General features: G+C 48.9%; 1 pseudogene; it reads right to left on the bottom strand.

Moving 5' to 3' along the window:
- Positions 1 to 22,372, bottom strand: part of LOC125706805 (CD276 antigen-like) — a 38,477-nt pseudogene extending 16,105 nt beyond the window's left edge.
- Positions 22,373 to 25,195: the final 2,823 nt, after the last annotated feature.

Genomic DNA, 25,195 nt, shown 5'->3' with positions numbered 1-25,195 from the left:
GGCAGGAAGGGACTGACATGTCTGCGGGAGCGGGCAGTAAGGGACTGATATGTCTGCGGGAGCGGGCAGTAAGGGACTGATATGCCTGCGGGAGCGGGCAGTAAGGGACTGATATGTCTGCGGGAGCGGGCAGTAAGGGACTGATATGCCTGCGGGAGCGGGCAGTAAGGGACTGATATGCCTGCGGGAGCGGGCAGGAAGGGACTGATATATCTGCGGGAGCGGGCAGTAAGGGACTGATATGCCTGCGGGAGCGGGCAGTAAGGGACTGATATGCCTGCGGGAGCGGGCAGGAAGGGACTGATATATCTGCGGGAGCGGGCAGTAAGGGACTGATATGCCTGCGGGAGCGGGCAGGAAGGGACTGACATGCCTGCGGGAGCGGGCAGTAAGGGATTGATATGCCTGCGGGAGCGGGCAGTAAGGGACTGATATGCCTGCGGGAGCGGGCAGAAAGGGACTGATATGCCTGCGGGAGCGGGCAGAAAGGGACTGATATGCCTGCGGGAGCGGGCAGTAAGGGACTGATATGCCTGCGGGAGCGGGCAGGAAGGGACTGATATGCCTGCGGGAGCGGGCAGTAAGGGACTGATATGCCTGCGGGAGCGGGCAGTAAGGGACTGATATGCCTGCGGGAGCGGGCAGGAAGGGACTGATATGCCTGCGGGAGCGGGCAGGAAGGGACTGATATGTCTGCGGGAGCGGACAGGAAGGGACTGATATGTCCATCCTTTCAGAAGGAAGTTAGCATTTTGAAAGTCCCTTGTCACTCCCGTGAGTGCTCAGCTAATGATAGCAGAGCCAACACAAAATGCCTGAGGATGTAAGTACCTGCTTAAGGAAAGGTGGATATAAAACTGTCAAACTAAATCGGGGAAATAAGAGATTTGGCAGTTTACAGTGTATATGACCACAATGGAAACCACTTGCCTTTTGCTCACTGTGACAAATTCCAGAAAGTGCTATCGTACACCGGGCGCAAGTCTGGTACTTTGGCAGTCTGGCAGTCTGGCTAAAATGCTAAATGTGCTCAATTTCAAAGGGACAGACTATACTGACATTCACTGAAAATACAAGCAAATCAAAAGTCAAAACAATTGTCACTGCATTAAAAAACAAGATGTGGGTGGGAGCGAGTCGAATCTTATTAGATGCGGGTGGGAGCAGGTCGAAACTCATAGGATGAGGGCGGGAGTGGGAAAGAATCCTGGGGGGTGCGGGCAGCAGTGGGATTTGAAATTCTGTCCTGTGCAGACCTCTATATGAGGGCTCCCAAAGGCTACTGCAGGACCCTCATCCCCTGTTCCCCCTCCTGAAAAAAAGGCAGTTAGTGTAAATGCTGGCCCACCGGCTCAGTCCTATTAGGGTTTTTTAACATTAACATTCTTCAACAGTTATTTAAGGACCATCTGTCCAAAAAAAACGTCAAAATTAAATTCTGCCAATTCACTCTGCCATCCAGGTGTTTGTTTAAATATGCTAGACACAAGGCAGGGTGCATGGCTGTCCTTGAGTAGCCGAGACCAGGAGAGCTCCTCACAGTGGCTGCTTAGAATGGTGCGGGTCTCAGTGGAATCGTGGCTTTCAGGGATAAAAGCCGGGCCGTCACTGCATCTCCACAGCATGAAAAAAGAATGTGATGTTGGGGAGGAAATGAAAAAAATCAGAAGAGGACAGGGAGGAGCCAAGCAGGGGTGCTAACAGGCCCCATCAGCAACCGTTAATGTCGGCCAGCAGGGCTCCTGTCTAGCCTGTTTGGAGGTGTGGCAGGAGAAAGGTGCTCTGAGGTCACCTCCGTGCGCTGGTGGCAGCACAGTGTGGGGCGGGGGGGCTTGTAGGAAGTAAGTCGCATAGCCGTGCAGGTTGCAGGGAAGCAGAAGCGTGAAACGCGTGAGATTCAATGTGAGACTTTCCCGCGTGACACCTTCCCGCTCCCTGTGGCTGGGAGCCTGCTTCTTATTGCTTAAATAGTGACGCTTAAACAGCATGAGTAACAGGGCAGTGGGATCAGCACTGTCTACCTGCCAGTCCAACCAAATGCCTGTAGACGTACAGTATCCTTACAGCACGTATCAGGTGACGAGACAATGATGAGGTAGGCTGGCCCGCTCCACTTGACCTGCCTCGGCTGATTTAAACCCCCCCCCCCACATGCAGGCGCCCTGGATTCCCACCTTTGCAGTTCATGCCAACTGTAAAAATGCCAAAAGCATGGGGAGCGTCTGTCTAGGAGGTCTAGCGGGGATGTACTCCATGTTTGCAGCACTATTCTGATAGGATTGAGATCCCTCCACCAATAATCCCAGAAACCAGAGGTTTTGCAGGGTCTCACCTGATTTTGATCAGATCCTCTGCAGCTGCAAAGAGAAAAACTATTACAGGGGTGTGAACACACAGGAGTCACTGTGTTTCCGGCCAAAGCCAGTGGTGCACTTCAAACGACATCCAGACAAAACAAAATGGAACAGGCCAGTGAAAACAATCTGCTGCATATTTAAAACAATGCCACTTTCTATGTCATGTCCTAACCCTAGAGGGCGCAGAAACAGCAGACCCACATACAGAGCACAAATAAAGGTATTGTGGCCAGTGAGTGAGTCATTTTAATAAGGGAGATGACAGCTCTTTTAAAATGGAAGTTGCTCTGTTTATTATTAACAGCCATTGTTGGTTTAAAACTAGCAGCGGCACAGACAGGGAAGCCAAAAAGTTACACAACACAGTTTCATGCTAACTAAATATACACATTCCACAGCAAACATTACCATGGTATGACATTTACTCTTTACAGAAATACACACACAGTGGGACCTGCTTATAGTGATCACGATAACAGTAATCAACCGTATATGGATCACAAAGCTTGAGACAGAATCATTCCTGTACAAATACTGTTTAAATTATTTGCATATAGTAATCAAGTCATCTGTTACAGTGTTCATTTTCTGTCTTTTTATTCATGACAACACACAGCTCTCCCTTTCCAGGCCCCCACTGCCAGCCGCCTCCCCACCTGCCGCACAGTGCCGGTTCACAAAGGCAGACTCGTATTCCGAATGCCCTTCAGTTATAGATACACAGTTTGATTCATTCAAATGTCAAGCTTTTACGCCGGCTTTTTCATTTGTACCCCCACCTTGTTTTTTATATTTGCTTATTCCCTACATGTCTAGCTGTTCTAAGGCTCCATCTGGCAATAAATCCCGCGAATTACATTTTAGAAAACTCACGGAATTGGGGAAAGGTCAGCTGTAAACAAAGGATTCACAAAACATAGTTAATGTTCAGTAATGGCAACGAGAATGACGGAACCTGCTAGCACATCAATTTTCAAACTATTACAACTAGCTGACAAGTTCGTTGACAGATGGTAATAAGTTGTATCCCATTTGTTTATAAAGACACTTAGTAGCAAAGCCCTTTGCTTAGGGGACTCTTGCTCTGACAGATATTACGATATTGTGAGGTATCTCTGATTCATCTCTTTCCGTGATATTCTGCTGGTGAGTGTGTGTATGTGTGTGAGTGCGAGTGCGTAACAGCTTCTCTTAGGGCGCTAAGAGAGGTACTGAACTTTTGGAACTGAAAAATTAGTACTGACCCGTTTCCACTGATTTCTGATCTAGTACCAATACCTACATCAAACTACAGTCGAACCTCGTTACTACGTACCCCGGATACAACGTTTTCACCTTTTCAACGTACAGGTTTCTATTTCCCGTTTTTAGCCTATGTATTATTCCAATAGCAGCCATTGTTTACAGCGTACACCCTTACAGCGTAAACTTCGATACAACATACAAATTTCTAGAGAAAATACGAAAACTAACCATCGTTACAACGTACAGCGCTCTCCCCGCCCACCACAACTTGTGTCGCTATATCTACCTGTATCTACCTGATCTTCGCCCGACAATGCACATTTGTCTATTGCTTTGCTTGGCGTTAAATGCGTTGCCTTAACCGATCATTGCTGGACTGCGTAGTAATGGCTTGTTAAGTGTTGTGTGCGTATTCTTTGTTTATTAAACATTGTGAAATACCGGTCATGCCGGTAATTGTGAATTCAGAATAATAATGGAAGTAAAGGATTTTCTGATTTAATTTGACCAATATTTCATTAATATTTTCAGACCAAATGCCAATTTGGATGCAAATGTTTATTTTAAAAATCTATTTTGACCAGCCGTTGTGTATTTTCGTTGCCGTTTATCGCCGGCCGGCACTAAGTAATCGTGAGTAATTTAAGGAAAATTTCAAGGATCCAAATGAGCTTTGTCGAATTATTTAACAAGTAATAATGTGTTCGTTTGTTTTGTAGTCAATTTAAGGGTCTGTTCTATTAAAGTTTTATCATTTACATGGATATTTCGTGAGTTCTTTCATCCATCTTGCACTAAGTGGTTACAACGTTCTATGCTTATAACGTACATGTTTTTGATATACCGTCTTGTACGTAGTAACGAGGTTCGACTGTACCTAACCAGCTGCAGTGCTCATTAGGTACTGTGGTACCACTGCCGTTTTGAAAAAGCATAGTTACAAACTCAGAAAACAAGAATAAAGTAAAAGCAATAAAAATTAATGTGTGTAAAAATGAAGACCTAAGCTTTAATTGTGATCTAGTCAGACAAACAGATTCACTGAGATCTCGCTGGCATGACAAGAAAAAAGTATTTGCTGCATGATATTAGAAAAAAATCAGATATGGCAATGTGAATTTTTTTTCCAACAAATATTGAAAGCAGTAAAGCAACAAAGAAATTAAAAATGACCAAAAATAAACTATAGCCAAGTAGAACTTATTATCCATGAACAGTGGCCAACAAATATGTCGGTGGTGTTGCTATGAGTTGTGTCAGCATCTGATTGGCGAATATCTTTCCGTGATCAGTTTTTGTTCGCTTTTCTCACCATTCTGTAAAATTTCTCATAAATGCGTCTATGAGTGATAATGAATGATTATGATGATTATTAAAACTACAACGTTCGCTATGTTTTGTTTCCTACGTTCCTATGACAGAGTAAAAATGTTTTAGTGAAACTGAACCCCATCCCCCGGCCCGCCAACCTAGCCAGACTTTTAATATTTCAAAATACTGGAACTGTACTGGAAAATAACATTCTTTTTGAAAAGGCTATATACATGCAAGATATATAATAATGTTAATTATAATATTAATTATATATTAATTATAATGCATATTATGTGTATAATACATATAATAATACAGACAGTATGAAGGTATGAAAAAGCCTGCATTGTGAGAATTGCTTGTGCATAACACACAGTGTCGTTTTCAATATCGCACATCGCCCAGCCCTTCAATATACTATAAGAGCTGTTTTTGAATTCAGCATAACCCGCCGTGCATTGTGATGATGTAATACTGCACCACTACCAGTGGAAAACGAACACAAGTAGCAGCACTGACTTGGGTACTGTTCTGAAGACCAGAAGTCCAGTACCTGGCATGGTGGAAAAGCGCCCTTATTCTTGCTCCATGGGAAACCAGAGTGCGTTTCTCTGATGAGCCAGGAAAGGCATAATGCATGAGAGGATCTCCGCTGTTATTTTCGCCTGGATTCCGGACCGAGCATTCCCGCCTGGATTCCGGACCGAGCATTCCCGGCAGCTAACCAGGAGCCTTGCGCACACCTGCTTTCTCACAGTATGACATGGAAAGAGGCAGCAGAGACAGCCTTCTGTGCTTGCCTTCTCCTATATCGGCCCTGCATTCTCTAATGTGGTTGCAGCGATGAGGACGATGGCACACAATTGGACAATTTTTTGATTAAGTAAAGAGGTTAATTACCGCATCTTTCCATATTTTTAGGGGGCTGACTGTGGCGGAGAGGGTTTAGTCTTAGTGCAGAGTGATGCTGTCTTTGCGGCCTTGAGCAAGGCCCTTAACTCCTGGGGAGTTGGGTGACCCTGTGCTGTCGTGCCAAACTTGCTATCACTTGCAACGGCCCCATTCAGATTCAAGGTGCAAGAACTTTATGGGGGTCCCAAACAGTACTGTCGACACCCTCTCCTCCCCCCCCCCCATATGCAACAAAATCTGCTGGGGGAGGCAAGGAGATGTTTTGTCAGGGGGGCCAGATTTTTTGACTGCACCCCTACCCACCTGTGTATCTGTGTGTCATGTAGAGAAAAACAAGCAAAGGTAAAGGAGGAGATGGTCCATGTGGGTTTGGCTGGACTCAGGGCGGGAAAGTACACATGAGATAGAGGTGAATACAGCAGTGGGACGCTAGCCTGACACCCGTGAGAGACAGCATGGCGCCGGTCCCCGCCTGGCAGGAAGCACAGCTCTACCAAGCAGCCTTTGCCGCTACAAGCGAGAGCAACAGAGAGAACGTCAGCCGGTGTCAGAGAGCAGAGAGGCAGCAGGAACTAAGGGATGCTGGAGAGTAGGATATGTTCTCTGTCATTTACCAGGGGGATGCATGTTAGAGGACACAGAGATCAGGATTAATGACACGTGAGGCTCAGTGTGGCATGTATTCCTCAGGGTTTCCACACAAACTGTAACACACTGTAACACGATTCACAGGCCATCGTCCCATGTGGCTGTTTGCGAACCCAAAAGCGGGCATCAGAAGACATGGGAATTCCACAAAATGCCAAATAAATAAATAAAAAAATAAATGGACAAATTGATGCCCTGCGATGGGCTGGCCCCCCATCCAGGGTTGTTCCCTGCCTCGTGCCCATTGCTTCCGGGATAGGCTCCGGACCCCCCGCGACCCAGTAGGATAAGCGGTTTGGAAAATGAATGGATGGATGGATGGATGGATGGACAAATTGAGAAGAGTGAAGCAAGAATGACTAACTTTTTTATCTTTGTCTCTCAGGGGTTTCAGAACTATCAGTCAGATTATTTATAACTAAATAATCAAAAATCAATTAAATTCCCAGAATTAAGTAAAATCACATAATAAGATCCTTCTACTCCTCCATAAAGCTAAGTAATTCACATATAGTTTGCTTTATGGAGTTTGGCTTTGGGAAGGCCAAAGCTGAGGATCACTCTCTTAGTGCTTGGCAAACACCAGTGAGCGGAATTGTAAGGGCTAAGGGACGCCCACAGCAAGGCGTAGATCTGAACCAAGGGCACGTGCTGTAGGTGAAGACCACAGATCGTTCTGTCCTACACGGACACACACCTCCTCTCCATGTGGAAAAAACGACAGCAGAACGAAGGAGCGTGTGACTGCAGCACAACCTCAGGAGCCAGTCTGAAGGACAAAAGCTTCACCCTGCTTACTCACAGCAGGCATTTCAAAACAGTGTGCTGTTTTATGCCCTGGAATTATCAGGCAGCGAGCCGCGCCTGCTGAAAACACATCCAAGAGCTGGGAGACACATCTGCAGCGTCTGTGCATGACTGTCTTCTATTGTCCATTGTACTGTCTTTTCTTTTACCTACGTACATCCATTAAATCCTCTTTTGTACCTGCTTTGGATCTCATTTTAAGTGCTGGACCCTCACGAGGTCAGCTCCGTTTATTTATGTAAAGTAATTTCCACTTAAAGAAACTCATTACGGCCGGGCAGGTTCTTCCAGTCTTTTCTGTCCCACTCATCACACACTTATTCTGGAGATAATTATTAAAGCTCACTTAACGAACTTGTTTCAGTCCGATGGTTCCATCTGACTCGCACGCACACGTTTTAGCATTCCGTGCCCGTGTCCAAATCCTTAATGTCCCGCATTAAATAGCCCAGTGAATCTAGCTTCCAATACTCTCCACAGACATCACATACTCTCCACATACTCTCCACAGACATCACCATCACAGATACGAAAGACCTTGCATGGCCTTTGATGGTAAAAAGTGAAGAGCCAGGCCTCCATCTAGACTCACCTCAGCCGGTCCATTTAAGTGAATGGCAACACATTATGTCTGTCATCATTCCGCTTACAGCTTAGCAAGCTGATGTATGGTAGCTAATTATCAGCTAATAACTCCTGCCCTTCAGAACCGTACTGAGTGAGCATTGTGCGGAAATGAAGAGCAATCCCACAACTCACTCAGTCCATTTGTGTTGTTTTTGTATTGTTTGCTTGAATGGAGTCTTGGGTAACACTCTAACACCAGCAGAATGCTCCCGGCTGGGCCCAGACTCCCCTACAGGTCAGACCAGAGACTCAGGTAACGCTCCGACATCAGCAGAATGCTCCCGGCTGGGCCCAGACTCCCCTACAGGTCAGACCCGAGACTCAGGTAACGCTCCGACATCAGCAGAATGCTCCCGGCTGGGCCCAGACTCCCCTAGACTCAGGTAACGCTCCGACATCAGCAGAATGCTCCCGGCTGGGCCCAGACTCCCCTAGACTCAGGTAACGCTCCGACATCAGCAGAATGCTCCCGGCTGGGCCCAGACTCCCCTACAGGTCAGACCCGAGACTCAGGTAACGCTCCGACATCAGTAGAATGCTCCCGGCTGGGCCCAGACTCCCCTACAGGTCAGACCAGAGACTCGGGTAACGCTCCGACATCACCAGAATGCTCCCGGCTGGGCCCAGACTCCCCTACAGGTCAGACCAGAGACTCAGGTAACGCTCCGACATCAGCAGAATGCTCCCGGCTGGGCCCAGACTCCCCTACAGGTCAGACCCGAGACTCGGGTAACGCTCCGACATCAGCAGAATCTCCCCTCCCACCCTTACCTGCTCTTGCTTCTTCACAGCTCTCCTTGATCTTTCTCCGGCAGATGACTGCCAAAGCCGCCAGGAGGCCCACGAGGCAGACGGCCAGGCTCACCGCTACCCAGAGTGCCGCCAGCGGGAATGCCGGCTCCCGAGCTGTAGGGGAGAGCATGCCATGTGTCAGGGACACCACACTTCCAAATTACTCAATGCTCCGTACGTGCGACAATCTTCACCGGCATCATCATCGCGCCTCCCTCAAAAGACTGCACTTCCAGTAAGCTTCTGTATGCTCATCCCACATGTGCACAAAGGTACTGGCACACATCCTGTTCAAGGGGATTTAAAGGGGATTAACTCTCTCCACACACACACAACAGAATTATGCAGCCACAGCCATTTTTTCTTGCCCTCTGATGAAAGCGATAAGCTCCCAGGCGTACCTGAGTGTGTTTGTGTGGAGGCGTGCCAACGTAGTCAGGGACCACTCGGCCGTTTGAGCTGCCAGCGCCCCCCTACTGTTTTCTATAATGTAACAGTTATTCAATGGGGGGTGTTAAAAATTTAATTGTTAGGTTAGTTGAGGCCCTATTTTAGTGGAGACCCCTGGGCTTCTGTCCGGGTAAGGCCATTCGTTACAGCGACCCTGCGCAATCAGAGATGAGAGGTCAATGAGGACAGGCAGTGCCTAGTTTCTGTAGTGCTCTGCAGAGAACTTGGTAGTGGATCACAAACAGCAGCCTCACTAAACAAGCATCAGGCCGCCAGACCACAGCACAAACAGAGCCCCTCTCACAGTCCATTCTGGAAAGATAATTGAAAAAAAAAATCCAAAAATGGAGTCGCGTTGGTGAAAAATGATGAAGCGTTTATGAAACCTCAGTGTGGGCTGTGAGGAAAATGAGACCATATTTTTGAGCTGGAGGAGGTCAATAGCAATCATCTCCTCTCCTTTTTTTGGGAGGGAGGGAGGTGCTTTTCGACTTTTCCAAAAAGGAGAGATGCCCGTCTTCTTTCATGCGGGAGGAGAGACTGATTGAAAACGTGGGTGGGGTCCGGCATCCGCTGGGAAATGATCAGCGTACGGCAAGATTAAGGAGGAGAGGGCGAGCAAGAAAGCTGCTTCCTCACAGGGGAGCAGGGGGGACATCAGCACTGACGGCATTTTTTGATGGTTTTCCTGTCAGGTTTATCTCACATATTCAGGAAATATTAAGCATTCATCGTGTAAGGTGATTAGACCTGTCACTCCCATTCTAATACAGTTTCAGCCATGCTCTCGTTAAATCACTCACAGCTATGTCAACAGTGTCTGAGCAAGGCAAACCGATCCATCAAATTACAGTAAAAATTACCTAGAAGTCCAAACAACAATAGCGACCGAAGCAGCTATTAGCGCCGCTAATGCTAATGTGACTGTTAGACTAATAGGGAATCGTGGGTGCGTTAGCCTGTGTGGTGGGACCAAGATGGGGCTGTGGTTCCTCACTCCCCCACGGCAGCCTGATAAAGACAAATCCACTGCCAGCTATCATTTCTGCAGCCGGCCCCTAGACGCCCTAGGGCTCACAATTTCCTGCCGTTGTTTGATGATGTGGTTTTCTTTTCTTCAGAGATAGATTTGTCTGTAACGACTCTGTTTTCCTACCCCCTCCTTCGTCTTTGCTTTGGAGCCCCCCCCCCATAACTGCCAACCCCCCTCCCCCCCCCCACAATAAATTCCCGTTCCCAGGTAGAACATGCTTCAACATAAGAGAAGCTGACTGCCATCTGCGACTGCCCAAGCTGAAGCCTTGGAGGTAGGAGACATGTAGGAGGGCAAAAATATATGCCCTATCCTGATCCTTAGTTATTCATGGTCCGAAATATTACTGTTAAGGGATTCTTAGCTCTGATATATTTTCATTTGGCAGACCTTGGCTGAAGATTTGATATTAAAGCCACAAAATATTCTTTCGTAAGTGTTCCTGTACCCGGCAGGCTAATCTCGACCCTCCACTGCCCTGCCTCTCTTAAGAAGGAGCCCCCACCTCACTGCAGACCTCGTCTGCCACTTATCTTCCCAAGACAGGAGTAAACACATCATTAGCTCGCACACACACCCACGCACTTTCACGCTACCTTGATGGCATATTTCCGCATATGCCTTGTTGAAACACATTAATCACTGAACGTGAGAGGTGCTCAGCTACAGCGGAAGAACCCTGAGGTCACGCACAGCGGTGCCCTGAACAGCACAAGCCGAAATGGAGAAGCCAATAAGTCTGCGAGGTCAGTAAACACTGGTGGTCAGCACTCGGCACTGGTACAGGCGAGCACACGGTACCAGCAGAGCACCCGGCAACACCATCACAGTCATGGGCTTCCATCTGAGGGGGCATGTTGTTAAAAAGCTGGTGGGCTGAGCAGATTTCACATGAGAATAGCACACATCACACTAAATCCTCATCCCTAACATGTAAATATACAATGAGACACGTGACTGTTTTTGGCAATTCCAGTGTCTCGTGAAGAGCGAGACTTTCCATTAGCAAACACGCGCACAAGAGAGGCATCTTAACATTTAGCGGGTTACATAAAAACCTGATTGGTGCTCTCTGCTGGAGGTGGGTAGCAAGATGGACAGCAGACCAAGGATTCTAAGGGGTGGGGGCATCGATGAATGGGACCAGCCACCACATGCATTTGTTCAGGGCTCTCTAGGGTAAATTACTTTCAGCTTATTGACGACCTGGCCTGATAAAGCTGAAGGACAGTGATGAAATACTGGCATGTGGACGTAGGGGCATTGATAGAAATGCCAAATATCAGCTTTGGGCCCCCATAGTAGAATTTGTGGTCCCTTTAAAGTGCCGGGCCCGCTGAATCTGACAGGGTAAACATGCCCATCCAACCTCTGTGTGAAAAGGGAGGAAGCCCTGACAGCACGGGGCACCGGGGGGGGGGGGGGGGGGGTTGTCCACTCTCATCTTTCTGTTTTGACATAGATGATGTTGAAGCAGGACAGGGCACTTGTGCTGGGACACACAGAAAGATGAGCCGGGTCTTCTGTCCCATCAGCTGGGTTAGATATATCTCCTCCTGCTTTTTCAGACGGCTTCAGCTCTGTAGTCCTACAGCCATGGGAAAAGGTTTACTGCCCTACTGCAGGACCTGCTCCAGGCGGAACGGCTAACAGAACCATGTGACAGGAAGTCGGGATCAAACAGGGGCTTCATCTGAGGACACTAATGACCGCCAGTAGGCCGTTTTGGGGTAGGTGCCAGGGGAAGATAAAGACAAAGAACCTACAGTAAATGGCCACAGGGTGACGAAAGAACCACAGCTAAGGTTCAAAGCCATCATTCAGGTAGGAGAAACAATGGCCTCAGAAGGCCCACCCCTCCCAAAGGATTTCACCCTTAGACCGGCTCAATTCATGATTAAAAGCAAGGAGGGGGAGTTCGGGTGTTCAGAATTCCCACAATAAAATTAGGCAACTAAAATTTTTACTAAATGTGTAGGAGAACCGGAGTACTCACGGTCTACAATGCCTTAGGATATTTAATTAAATGTGTCAGATTTTAAAGTACAGAGACTGAGGGCTGGCATGTGGAGATGTGACCAGCAGGGGACAGTCTCCGGAATGAGCTGCACCATGCATACCTGTCTGACCCCATTGGCCTGTCCCCGCAAGGAAGCTCAACCTACCTGAGCTGCATTAAAAACACATCTGGTCCCTTTCAAACAGTAAAACTTGAGGGTTTTTTGCACACTGGTGTTAGGGGCTGGCCATTAAGATGTCACAGTTCTTTTCTTTCAAACCACCAGCCAGGTGGCGACAAACTGTGCATGTAATAATTAGCCAGAAACCCCTGATATTCAGTTAACTCTGAGAGGAGAGCAGAGCACCGGAGGCAAATCGCACATTGGAGACTATCAGCGTTGACAGCTGTCAGGGGACCACGCACTGTCACCCAGGCCAGAAGCGCTATGGAGTAAACTGGCAGCAAAGGAGGAGTTAGGCTCCCAGAGAGGTATCCTGGGAAGGAGCAGAAACAGGAGAAGCGCGGCGCACAGCGAGCGGGGCTGCCTGCGACAGGGAGGAGGACTCAGAAGACTGTCTCACATCTAATCAGCTACTGAACAAGTTTCATGTTCTTATTGCCTTCAGAAGTTGCCCGAGCTGTTTGCTCCATACATTCAATTACCCCAATGTATTTGCTTGCTTAAATGTTTACGTTTTGCACATCTTTATTTCTATTACTCTATTTATTGTTCTTTTTGTACTTTTCTCTTGATTTTATATTTAATTATATGTTCAATTGTTTACATCATGTGACCACCTCCACAAAAATAAATTCTAGTTACCACCTACCCCCCGCCCCCAGGCACCCCCAGCACAGCCCGGCCCAGGACCCTGAAACAGGAGATGAAAGACCTGGGCGAGTCGCTCATTTTCCTCAGAGACTCATCCTTGATTGCTGCTCCCTCTCTTGATTTCGACGGAGCAAAAAAGCAAACGCAGGCGGAAAAAAAAGATTATAAAACATCTTCAGATCTCTCAAAAATTACAGCGAACCAGGGAAAGTTCAGCGTTCAGTGTGTATTATGCATCACGGTCTCTCTGGAAGATTATATAACAACATAATTTCACAAAAAACGTCTTTCTGCTTCAAGCTATCGTATAAAAAAAAAAAAAAAACACATCTCTCATTTTCTCCTCATACAGGCCCGCACAGAGCATACAATGGATTCTTTTCTTTCCAAATGGCACCAGGATGCTCCTTCAGGGTACATCGTGATGAGCTTGCCTTCTCAGAAGGACTCCTCTCCTTTCAGGTACACTGCGAAGAGCTCATCTTCTGAGAAGGGCTCCTCTCCTATTGGGTACACTGTGATGAGCTCATCTTCTGAGAAGGGCCCCTCTCCTATTGGGTACACTGTGAGGAGGCTCATCTTCTGAGAAGAGCTCCTCTCCTCTTAGGTACACCGTGACTAGGTCATGTTCTGAGAAGGGCTCCTCTCCTTTTAGGTACACTGTGACAAACTCATGTTCTGAGAAGGGCTCCTCTTCTTTTAGGTACACCGTGAGGAGACTCATCTTCTGAGAAGGGCTCCTCTTCTTTTGGGTACGCCGTGAGGAGGCTCATCTTCTGAGAAGGGCTCCTCTCCTTTTAGGTACACTGTGACAAACTCATGTTCAGAGAAGGGCTCCTCTTCTTTTGGGTACGCCGTGAGGAGGCTCATCTTCTGAGAAGGGCTCCTCTTCTTTTGGGTACGCCGTGAGGAGGCTCATCTTCTGAGAAGGGCTCCTCTTCTTTTAGGTACACTGTGACAAACTCATGTTCAGAGAAGGGCTCCTCTTCTTTTAGGTACACCGTGAGGAGTTCATCTTCTGAGAAGGGCTCCTCTTCTTTTGGGTACACCGTGACTAGCTCATGTTCTGAGAAGGGCTCCTCTTCTTTTAGGTACACCGTGACAAGCTCATCTTCTGAGAAGGGCTCCTCTCCTTTTAGGTACACCGTGACAAGCTCATCTTCTGAGAAGGGCTCCTATCCTTTTAGGTACACCGTGACAAGCTCATCTTCTGAGAAGGGCTCCTCTTCTTTTAGGTACACCATGACGAGTCTCATCTTCTGTGAAGGGCTCCTCTTCTTTTAGGTACACCGTGATGAGTTCATCTTCTGTGAAGGGCTCCTCTTCTTTTAGGTACACCGTGATGAGTTCATCTTCTGAGAAGGGCTCCTCTTCTTTTAGGTACACCGTGAGGAGACTCATCTTCTGAGAAGGGCTCCTCTTCTTTTAGGTACACCGTGAGGAGACTCATCTTCTGAGAAGGGCTCCTCTTCTTTTGGGTACGCCGTGAGGAGACTCATCTTCTGAGAAGGGCTCCTCTTCTTTTAGGTACACTGTGATGAGTTCATCTTCTGAGAAGGGCTCCTCTCCTTTTAGGTACACCGTGACAAGCTCATCTTCTGAGAAGGGCTCCTATCCTTTTAGGTACACCGTGACAAGCTCATCTTCTGAGAAGGGCTCCTCTTCTTTTAGGTACACCATGACGAGTCTCATCTTCTGTGAAGGGCTCCTCTTCTTTTAGGTACACCGTGATGAGTTCATCTTCTGTGAAGGGCTCCTCTTCTTTTAGGTACACCGTGATGAGTTCATCTTCTGAGAAGGGCTCCTCTTCTTTTAGGTACACCGTGAGGAGACTCATCTTCTGAGAAGGGCTCCTCTTCTTTTAGGTACACCGTGAGGAGACTCATCTTCTGAGAACGGCTCCTCTTCTTTTAGGTACACCGTGAGGAGACTCATCTTCTGAGAAGGGCTCCTCTTCTTTTGGGTACACCGTGAGGAGACTCATCTTCTGAGAAGGGCTCCTCTCCTTTTAGGTACACTGTGATGAGTTCATCTTCTGAGAAGGGCTCCTCTCCTTTTAGGTACACCGTGACAAGCTCATCTTCTGAGAAGGGCTCCTATCCTTTCAGGTATACCGTGACAAGCTCATCTTCTGAGAAGGGCTCCTCTTCTTTTAGGTACACCGTGACAAGCCCATCTTCTGAGAAGGGTTCCTCTTCTTTTAGGTACACCATGACAAGCTCATCTTCTGAGAAGGGCTCCTCTTCTTTTAGGTACACCATGACAAGCTCATCTTCTGAGAAGGGCTCCTCTTCTTTTAGGTACACCGTGACAAGCTCATCTTCTGAGATGGGCTCCTCTTCTTTTAGGTACACCGTGAGGAGACTCATCTTCTGAGAAGGGCTCCTCTTCTTTTGGGTACACCGTGACAAGCTCATGTTCTGAGAAAGGCTCCTCTCCTTTTTGATACACTGTGACGAGCTTGTCTTCTGAATAGGGCTCCTCCCCTTTTCAGGTACACTGTGACTAGCTTGTCTTCTGTGAAGGACTCCTCTCCACAAGCTGGCTGGAAACATTCCCAGTGATTAACCAGTTACTTGTCACATGAAAATAGCTATAATCCAGCCCGAGTCTGTACATGTCTGTGACCTTTCAGCTGAAAGAAAAAAACACTCAAGAGATTGTCAAGGACACTCATGTGTAATTGCTTATGGATGCCTGAGTGAATCAGCAATGGGACTTGGTACCTCAATCTCTGTCTGGAGCCCTCCTCCCGCCCCCTCAGCCCATGCATTACAATGCTTATACCTCATCTTCATGTTCTGCCATATTTTAACAGGTGAGATGGGAGATAGGGATGGCTGAGAGGGAGGGGTAAAGTCATATGATAATAGCCTCCAATCAGCAGAGATGCACCGACAGACCGGGCAGGGACTGGAATCAGACGATCATCAGCATGTCCGACCTGGCCAGTCAGTTTCATGTATTTCAGATACTAAATCGATCCATTTTACGCATGCACCACACAACATATGCATAGCGGCGTGCACACTCATAGCCACATGCTAAAATGTCGTTAGCGTGGAAGTTCTTCACTGTGTGTCTCTCCCTGCGATGGGCTGGCCCCCCCTCCTGGGTTGTTCCCCGCCTCATGCCCGTAGCTTCCGGGATAGGCTCCGGCCCCCCCGTGAACCAGAAGGATGAACGGTTTGGAAAATGGATGGATGGATGGATGGATGCATCTCTACCAATCAGCTTTCAAGTTTCAGGTTTCATTCGTCACTTATACAATCATACCCTGCACTTCAGAGAATTGAAACGCTTTTCCCATCAGCTTCCTGAATCCCTGAAAGGAAACACGCAAAAGAAAAACAAAACAGTATTAAAAAGAATAACTAAGAATAAAACGAGAATAAAAACAGAGAGCTGTATATCAGCAGCTGTTTTTTGGAGGGTGAGGAAGAATCCAGGGAGACACTGTTCACATTTGGTCCTTATGAATGAAATAAGGAATATCAGACAGCACACAGGTCGCTCTAATAAAGGCCCCCGTTAGGAGATGACAGCGGACACAGCGCACGCCAGCGGCCCTGAGAGCCTCACTTCCCGCCCGCACATGGCCAGGGGACCACAGTGCTTAACCTCCATTTCGCACTTGGCCGCCGGATTCTGTGCTTAACCCTCCGGCAGCAAAGGCCAGCTCTCTGAGCCGCCTCTAATTGAAAACACATTACTGTGCAAGACAATGCTCCTTTGTGTATGGTCAGGCATCGATTTCCACAGCCTGAAAGACCAGAACAGAAGCAATTTACAAAAGGTTACAAAAATACCCTTTGTGGAGCAATAATTCACAGCCTTATCTCGCATTGACTTCAGGAATAATATACATTAATATAAATAACTGAGGGGACAAGCCTTTGAAGGTGTGGCCAAGGATTCAATGGCATTTTGTCCTCGTGATATTTCCCAGAAAGCTGCGGTTAATATGATTTAATAACGAGAAGCCAAAAGTAACACCCCCCCCCCCCCCAAAAAAAAATCCCTCTTATAGGATTTAACGGTGTCTCTTTAGACGTTTCATGCTGAGCCGGCATTCCCACTGCACCAGAGCCAGCAGGACGGAGTCGGGGAACGGGAGCAGGAAAGTACCCACCGCACTGTGGGCTTTATCCAGCTCGCTGCTGCGCTAAATGGGATTTCGCCGTAGGAAGTGGAGTCGGGATGCAACCCCTATGGGTCCCTCAACTCTCTCCATCACCCCTGACCAGTCAGAGTCAGCTTGGGGCAGGATGGCAGGGACACACCTCACAAAGTCATGCGGGACATATGGGAGTTTGGGGGAAGGGGGCAAAGCCAGCAATGACCTAAATAATAAGGGAGACATGAAGGGGCCTGGATTCTGATATGAGTATTCCCAGCCAAGCACGTAGTCATGGTGACCAAGACTGTCACTAACAGAAGGGACACAGACTTCATGACTTTTATTTAATTAAAGGCAAACACACTCATGTGCCCTGTACCTCTAGGTAACCTCTTAAAATGTCTGGATCTGGCTGTGGCCCAGGCACTGAAGCACTTCGAAAGGTCTCCCAAAGTTACATGCAAGGTGTCACACACTCAGTGAACTCCAAAAATGACTCAGCTGACACAAAACTGATCACATTCTTTTTGTTAAAGGAGCAGCCTTCTTAGGTTTGCACTATGGTATCTCCCTTCTATGCGTTATTACAGTGAATCCCACAATGCAACACTTCCCATAATGCAGCTGGAATAAAACACATCGGACCAGCTCTTTGGACCAGTGAAAGATGCAGATCTCAGTGGGAAGACATATGATAATGGCAGTAGGTGGTGTGATGGTCAAAGATTCAGGGAGCTTGGAAGACAGCTGGTAGAGGGACCATTAGCACATGGCAAATACCTGACAGCAATAATCTGAATAAATATCAAACATTGGTGTAAAGGGATGTTATGCTATCAGGTTAGAGTCTCAAAAAAGCAAAAATAAAATGAAAAATATGAGGACTCCGAAGCCCTGGAACGGACATTGGGGGGGGGAAAAAATCAATAGTTGAAAAAACAAAGATGGACTTTTGCGGGATCCCACGAAACCGTTGTGAGATTTCGCAGAAGTCTGCATGCTTTTTTCCCCACTATTTTTTTCTGCTCCACGTGACTTCTGGTACTCTGTAGAGGACAAGCTGGCAGGCAACATCAATATTTAATTAATTAATGAGGCTTGGAGAAAATATTACATGTGTGCAAGGTATGCATCGTGCTCACAGACACCCACGCACACGCACTCGTAAGGTATTCAGCGCACGCACACACGCACTCATAAGGTATTCAGCGTGCACACACACATGCACACGCGTACACACACGTACATTGTAAGATATTCAGCACGCACACACCCTCATAAGGTATTCAGCGCGCACAAACACACACACATGCACGCACGCACACACACACACACAAGTTTGTAATTATATTTTTGTGGGGACTCTCCATTCATTTCTATGTGGAAAACTCTAATCCCAACATGACGACCTTAACCTCTACCCAGGCCTAACCTTGAGTAACCAAACAAAAGACTTACAGCATTTTTTTGCATTCACGGATCTTTGTGGGGACCTGAAAAATTGTCCCCACAACTGCAAAATAACAGGTTTTTATTATATTGTGGGGAACACACACACACACACACCTGCACACAAATGATGACCGGCACACACACCCCTGATCAACAGTTAAAGTGTCCTCATTCATTGAAAGCAATTAGAAAAAGCTTTCAGCACACAGCAGCTGTTGCAAACAACATGAACATGTTCCTATATCAAAGCAGCCGATCGTATCACGCATACAAACAAACCCACTGCTTCCCACTGAGACCCCGGTCCCTGACACCGCACCCTCCCAACTAGCCTCACTTTTCCCGTGCCTTTCTGATGTCTAAACTGTTCACAGGCTGGCTACTCTTCACCTGTTTGAACTTCCTGAACATTTCAAACCATCTTACTCAGCCCTAGCTGCTCTCTCACCTCCATGGCGGTAAACAGGCCACTGCCGACCAAACAGCAGCCTTCATGCAGAGGCAAGCTTCTCCATCACGCCAGTTCCTGTAGCTGTCCCTCAGTGGAGGAGAGCCCCTCGGTTCCATTTTGGTTCCATTTCTTGCTGTCACCACCCAGCCACCCCTGACCAGAAGAGCGACACAGAGACAACTGATGGGGGGGTGTAAAAGTCCCTTACTGACTGGCCGTTTCACTGACCGATGTGACCAACTGCAAAAGGAAGGTGAGAGAAGGCAAAACCCAGGCCTGGAGGTCCCACCAGAGATGCTCCAACATGGCCAGGAGGTTTCACCACAGACACTCTACCGTGTTCAGGAGGTCCCATCACAGACGCTCCAAGGTGGCCAGGAGGTCCTACCACAGACGCTCCAAGGTGGCCAGGAGGCCCTACCACAGACGCTCCAAGGTGGCCAGGAGGTCCTACCACAGATGCTCCAAGGTGGCCAGGAGGTACCACCACAGACGCTGTACCGTGGCCAGGAAGTCCTACCACAGATTCTCCAAAGCGACCAGAAGGTCAAACCAGAGATGCTCCAAGGTGGCCAAGAGGTCACACCAAGGACGCTCCAGCATGGTCAGGAGGTCCCACCACAGACACCCCAAGGTGGCCAGAAGGTCCTACCACAGACACCCCAAGATGGCCAGAAGGTCCTACCACAGACACCCCAAGGTGGCCAGGAGGTACCACCACAGACGGTCAAAGGTGGCCAGGAGGTCCCATGATAGTATTTCCTGGTCGCTTTGGAGCATCTAACTGAAACTTGAACATGGACTTTGAAGGTAACTGTGCTCTTCTTCCAATGCCAAGCACTAACATTGTATTTGCTCAAGCTGTACTGCCAGTGGCCTCCAAAAACATCTGACAGCAAATCATGACAGCAGGCAGATCATTAAACAACACGGCTGAAAATACAAGGACTGCAAATATCTAACCAGTAACAAAACATGCATCAGGAAGAGTTTAATCGATCACAGGGCATGGAGGGCACCCACCTGTCATCGTGATGGAGGCATGTGCCTCCTGCCTCTGCAGTGGGCTGCGCAGCCTGCAGCTGTAGTTGCTGTTGGGCTCCAGCACCACCCGCACGACACTGTGCACGCTGAAGAGGCCCCTCCTTCATTGGCCACCTGAGAAGTTGTCACGTTATCATTCAGGTTGGGCCCATGACCATCCAGCCACAGCACTTCGGCCTCTGGGAAGCCGCCGTGTGCCATCAGGGACACCAAGCTGCCTGGCCGCAGGTTCGAGCCTGACTCCAGGTCCACCACAGGCCTAGAGAAAGTTGCTGGCCAGAGACAAAGAGGGACAAAGGGCTCTCAGTTACGCAAGTTGCTTTACCCAGCTGGTCAGACTTTAGCAGTGGCTTTACACAGCTGGACACTCTTACTGGTCAGACTTTAGTGGTGGGTTTACACAGCTGGACACTCTTACTGGTCAGACTTTAGTGGTGGGTTTACACAGCTGGACACTCTAACTGGTCATATATTTCGGTTGGATCCTAACAGAGCTGCTTCAGATGGAATTACAGCTTTCCATTCCCCTGAGGGCTTAATCCACATAGAGACAGTCCACTCAACTACCTTTATTCCCAGAGACAATCGTGCCACAGCAAACAACTGGGGTCAGCCGGAGACGGTGGAGATTGAATGAATTTATGTCAGCTCCCTTTGATACATGGCTGCTCGCGCCTTAGACGGGGGCCCCTTCAGACTGCTCGCGCCTTAGACGGGGGCCCCTTCAGGCTGCTCGCGCCTTAGACGGGGGCCCCATCAGGCTGCTCGCGCCTTAGACGGGGGCCCCATCAGGCTGCTCGCGCCTTAGACGGGGGTCCCTTCAGGCTGCTCGCGCCTTAGACGGGGGCCCCTTCAGGCTGCTCACACCTTCTGTAAGTTCTCGCCCTGCCAAAAACTGCACTGTGAGAAATATGATTACAGAGACAGCTTTCGATTTGCCACCTCACTCACAGGTGCCGAGTCCGCCAGGTTAATTGCCAATGACGGCTAAAAATAAGCATCATTTTATGTTACATTCCCTATCCTAAGTTAATCAGCCCATAAGGCATCAATGTATCCATCCCCTCAGCAAATAGAAACACTTTTCAGCACACTTAAGGAGTCTAACACGTGATTCTTACTTAAAATGCAGCATGTGATATGGGAAAATGTTTGAGCCCATGGACTGTAAGAGCAGAAGAGGATGGTGTCTATACGAGAGAAAGAAGAAGCATCTGGTTGATAAGGAGGTGCTATTCACGGTGGGACAGTACAATCAGAGCTGTCTGCCCTGGTCAGTCATTGACCTGGATGTCCTGTGACATTCAAGGTTTTTGACCTAAAACAGAACTGACTGCAGAGAGCCATATTTTTGGATGTGTGGTTAGAGTCCATGTGTTTGAATGACTGGCTTTTGTTATGGAGTAAACCAGCAATCAGGTGGATAAGGACAGTGAAGGTTGCAGACTCAGAGAGACTCACCGGCGACCTGCAGCAGCATGGGGGCGCTGTTGTACACGCCCAGCCTCACGAAGCTGGTGAAGCCGCCGTCGTCAGCGATGCGCACAGCACGCAGGTGCAGCGAGACGTTGCCGGATCCCAGCTCGGCGAAGAACAGGCATGTGCGGTTGGTGAAGGCCTGCCCCTGCACAGCCAGCTGGTCGCGCCCCCCCCCCCCCCCAGAAGCCGTGCACTACCCGTCTAGTGTCTGTCAGCTGCCAGAACACCATCAACTCCGACAGGTTGTATGTGCCGGGCCATAAGAGCAGTTCAGGGTGGCATCCTGGCCAAACAGTGCCACCACTGGCAAGTCTGGGACCTGCACCTCAAGGCCCGCTGTGGGGGGGGGGGGGGGGACAGCTTATTTAATAAAATTTACAGCTTATTCAGCTAGTTAGCTGGATGGATAACTGTGGCTTAACAGCCCCCAAGGTTGTAGATCTGATTCCATGCCCTTGATAAGAATGCCCCCCCAGTGTCGATGCCTGTTTTCCCTGGTGTCAACCCCCCCCCCCCAATAATACTGCCTCATATGTTTTCTCGCCACCGCCTTCCCAGCATACACACTCAAACACTGTAAACCACAGGACGCGGGAGCTTATCAAACAGGCAGACAGTTAAAGCACTCCAGGTCAGTAGCCCCGCCCCCATCACGCTATCCATTACTAGCAGACCGACAGCCACAGTGCCCGTCAGGGCTTTCTGAACCAAGACGTCATGTCCTTGGACCCTGGGCACAGAGATGGTCCCCAGTGCTGGCTGCTTAGAGCAGTGGGGGAGGGCAGACACGCAAGGGCCACCAGACATGACTCGATTTGCCAAAGACGGGACCCAAGGGCCCAGTGGGCTGTGGAAGCTGCCCCCGCAAGGGGGGGGGGGGGGGATGCCGTGCCGCCCGTCCCTGGCAGCAGCAGACTACCCTTGCCCATCTGTCACTGCGGTCGACGCAGCAGGAAAGAGCACACGGCTTAAAGACTGCGGCGGTGGAACCAAGGTCAGCCACAAGAGGTCAGCAATGAGTCAGTTTCAGACTAGATGACTTTTCACTATCAATTTAGACTGCAGCTTCAAGCCGAACAGTTTGTACATCATTAGAGCAGAAGAGAGGACAAAGGCAGGCTTGGCAGGAATGTCACTCAGGCATGTCTAAAGCTCCCAGCTGACATCGCCTTTTCTGACAGACTTTACAGGCAGACAGGATGTTTTCTGACAGGTTTCACTGACGGGGAGCCCAGCTCCATACGAGGTCGCTCTCACTTTGGCCTCCCACCCCCAGAACCCTTACCACAGCTGTCTTGTAAACCTGCTGAAATGCTTTCACTGGCCTGGCTGTTTCTGTAGCTAGACAAACGATCATATCTAAAGGCTCGGTTTTGTGTGTCTGCCTGGTGTGACGGACCCTTGCAGCAGAGCTTTCCACGTGACGGTGTGATTGTTCCACAGCTTGGCTCACACAGGCCAGTGTGAAGTTAACAGCTCCCGGTTTCATGCAGGGCCACACACGCCACACTGCCCTGTCAGGCCGTAAGTGTTCAGCTCGCCATATCCCACTCAGTGAGCTGCAGACACACTGCCACCTGCTGGTAGTATTGATTATCACAGGTCATTGACTCAGCAGTATGAATGCTTCATATGCCCCCCACCTTCCCCCCCCACCCAAACAGGGATTCTGTGTCAGTTGGGAATGTATTAAAATCCCTGCCATCCAGACTGCCATCAAATCCTGAATAATTTACAGCGTATCACCTCCAGCGATTATTAATGTCTGCTTCCCTCCGCTGACAAGAAAAATTAGAAGTTCTTACTTGCTGGGTTAGCAAACATTGTTTACCGGATGTTTATATCCCACGGCATCTCATTCTCTGCCATAATCCTGTGACAAAGGGACAGAGGTCCCTCTGAGGTCCCTGAACGCAAGCAGCACCTGTCATCGATCATCCGTCACTGTGTCACCTGCTCCACATTCAGGGGCACGTCGATTATAAAAGACAAAAGCCCTCATAACTCCAAAGTACTGGCTGCTGATGACGGAGAAGGTCCTCAAGTAATGGGGGGGGGGGGGGGGGGGGGGGGGGGGGGTTGAGGATGGGCAGGTTTAGCTATCAGGGTGTCACTGTGCCCAGCCTGTAGCCAGCGTTTAAGCCCCTGACGTCCCAGTTGCTATGGTGAAGGCCAAAGTCCAAAATAACTTATTCATGTCTTTGAAGTGGGAAAAAAGTGCAAGAAATGGAATGAAACATCAGTGCAGCAGACAGGTGCTGCTCATCTGTTATGATGTCAGATGCTGAAGCTCAGCACAGGGGTCAGGGGAGCTAGGCAGGGAGGGGTCTCCGTATGTCAAAGTCACCCCTTTTCTGTTGGTTTAAATGAGGAGGGCCCCGCAATGTGCAGAAGCCGAGAGCAGTGATCGCAGACGGGCGAGTAATCAGATTGTTTTCTGGGCTTCAGTGGAGGACACAAGAGCGGAGCCATGGAGTAGAGCAGAGGAAATGAAAGCGAGGGGTCTGCTTTGAGCTGGCACTTTGAAATAATATCAAGAAAGCATCCGGGGCAGAGGCAGGTCTCTGATTGGCTCCCTACGGGAGATCAGGCCTCGCCGGGGGTGAGTATGAGTTCTCGGGGAGCTCTGCCTCACTTAATTGGATTGGGGTCACACCAGCTTAGGATGCCTCCCCCTGCCAGCCCCGACGTCACCTGACCCGCTGCAAACGCCCAGCTACAGCTGGCAGCATGCCAGTGAGGGCCCCTCGGCACACCGATGGGGGATGCAGCTGAGGACGACCCCAGAGAGGCAGCACTGTGTGATGTGGTACCGGCGGGCACCAGGGCAGTCAGCTAAGCGGGACAGATGGGAGGGTCAGCATCTGCAGCATGCTGATCACGGCGGGCTGCTGAACGCCACACAAGTGTCACGAAGCTAAAAGCTAACTCAGGACAAATGCGCTTAAAGACAAGCCTCCGCCAAGCTGGCACTGACACCATACTCGCATACTGAGGAGAACAGAGACACCTGCTGGTAGCTTTGCAGTACTGCGGCCTCTGGTTCTGATTCAGTGGATGATAATCCCACAAAGTCACCCGACACAAGCACATATTAAGAGCCACAGACTCAGAGACTGACATATACACGTGTTGTCATGCCGACACACAAACCAAGGGTGTACGCTCTCACACCAAGCCTCACACAAACCCAGAGGAAAGAAATGGAAAACTGTCACAAAGGCTGAAATCACAAGGCACACAGGTTACAGTACTGTCTCATAATTTCAGGCCCTGGCAGCACTCCTTCCTGTTGGAGCTAAAGTGAAATTGCAGTGTTGATTACAGCTTAATTACCCTACTGGATGCCACAAGGACACCGAAATAAATAAACAAATAAACACTAAATAAAGGTGAGAAAACTGTTAGGATCCACTAGGTAACCTGTAAGTGTGGACAGAGCTTTCTTGGCAGCTCACCCCAGTGTCCACAAGGGTGAACAAGAAAGGGCTTGAAGAGGTGGGAGAAGCATGAGCTTTCAGTGTAAGGCGATACAAGAGCAGGGGCCGGGGCTGTCTTCACTTCTGTCAGTAGTTGCTAAACGTCAGGATGGGGTGGGGGAAAGGACCAGGAAGTGGTGTAGGACAGACC

The sequence above is a fragment of the Brienomyrus brachyistius genome, chromosome 13 (assembly GCF_023856365.1).
Source record: "Brienomyrus brachyistius isolate T26 chromosome 13, BBRACH_0.4, whole genome shotgun sequence".
In the NCBI taxonomy this organism is placed as follows: Eukaryota; Metazoa; Chordata; class Actinopteri; order Osteoglossiformes; family Mormyridae; genus Brienomyrus; species Brienomyrus brachyistius.
Note: the sequence above shows the minus strand (reverse complement) of the source record. Positions and strands in the feature narration are given on the sequence as shown.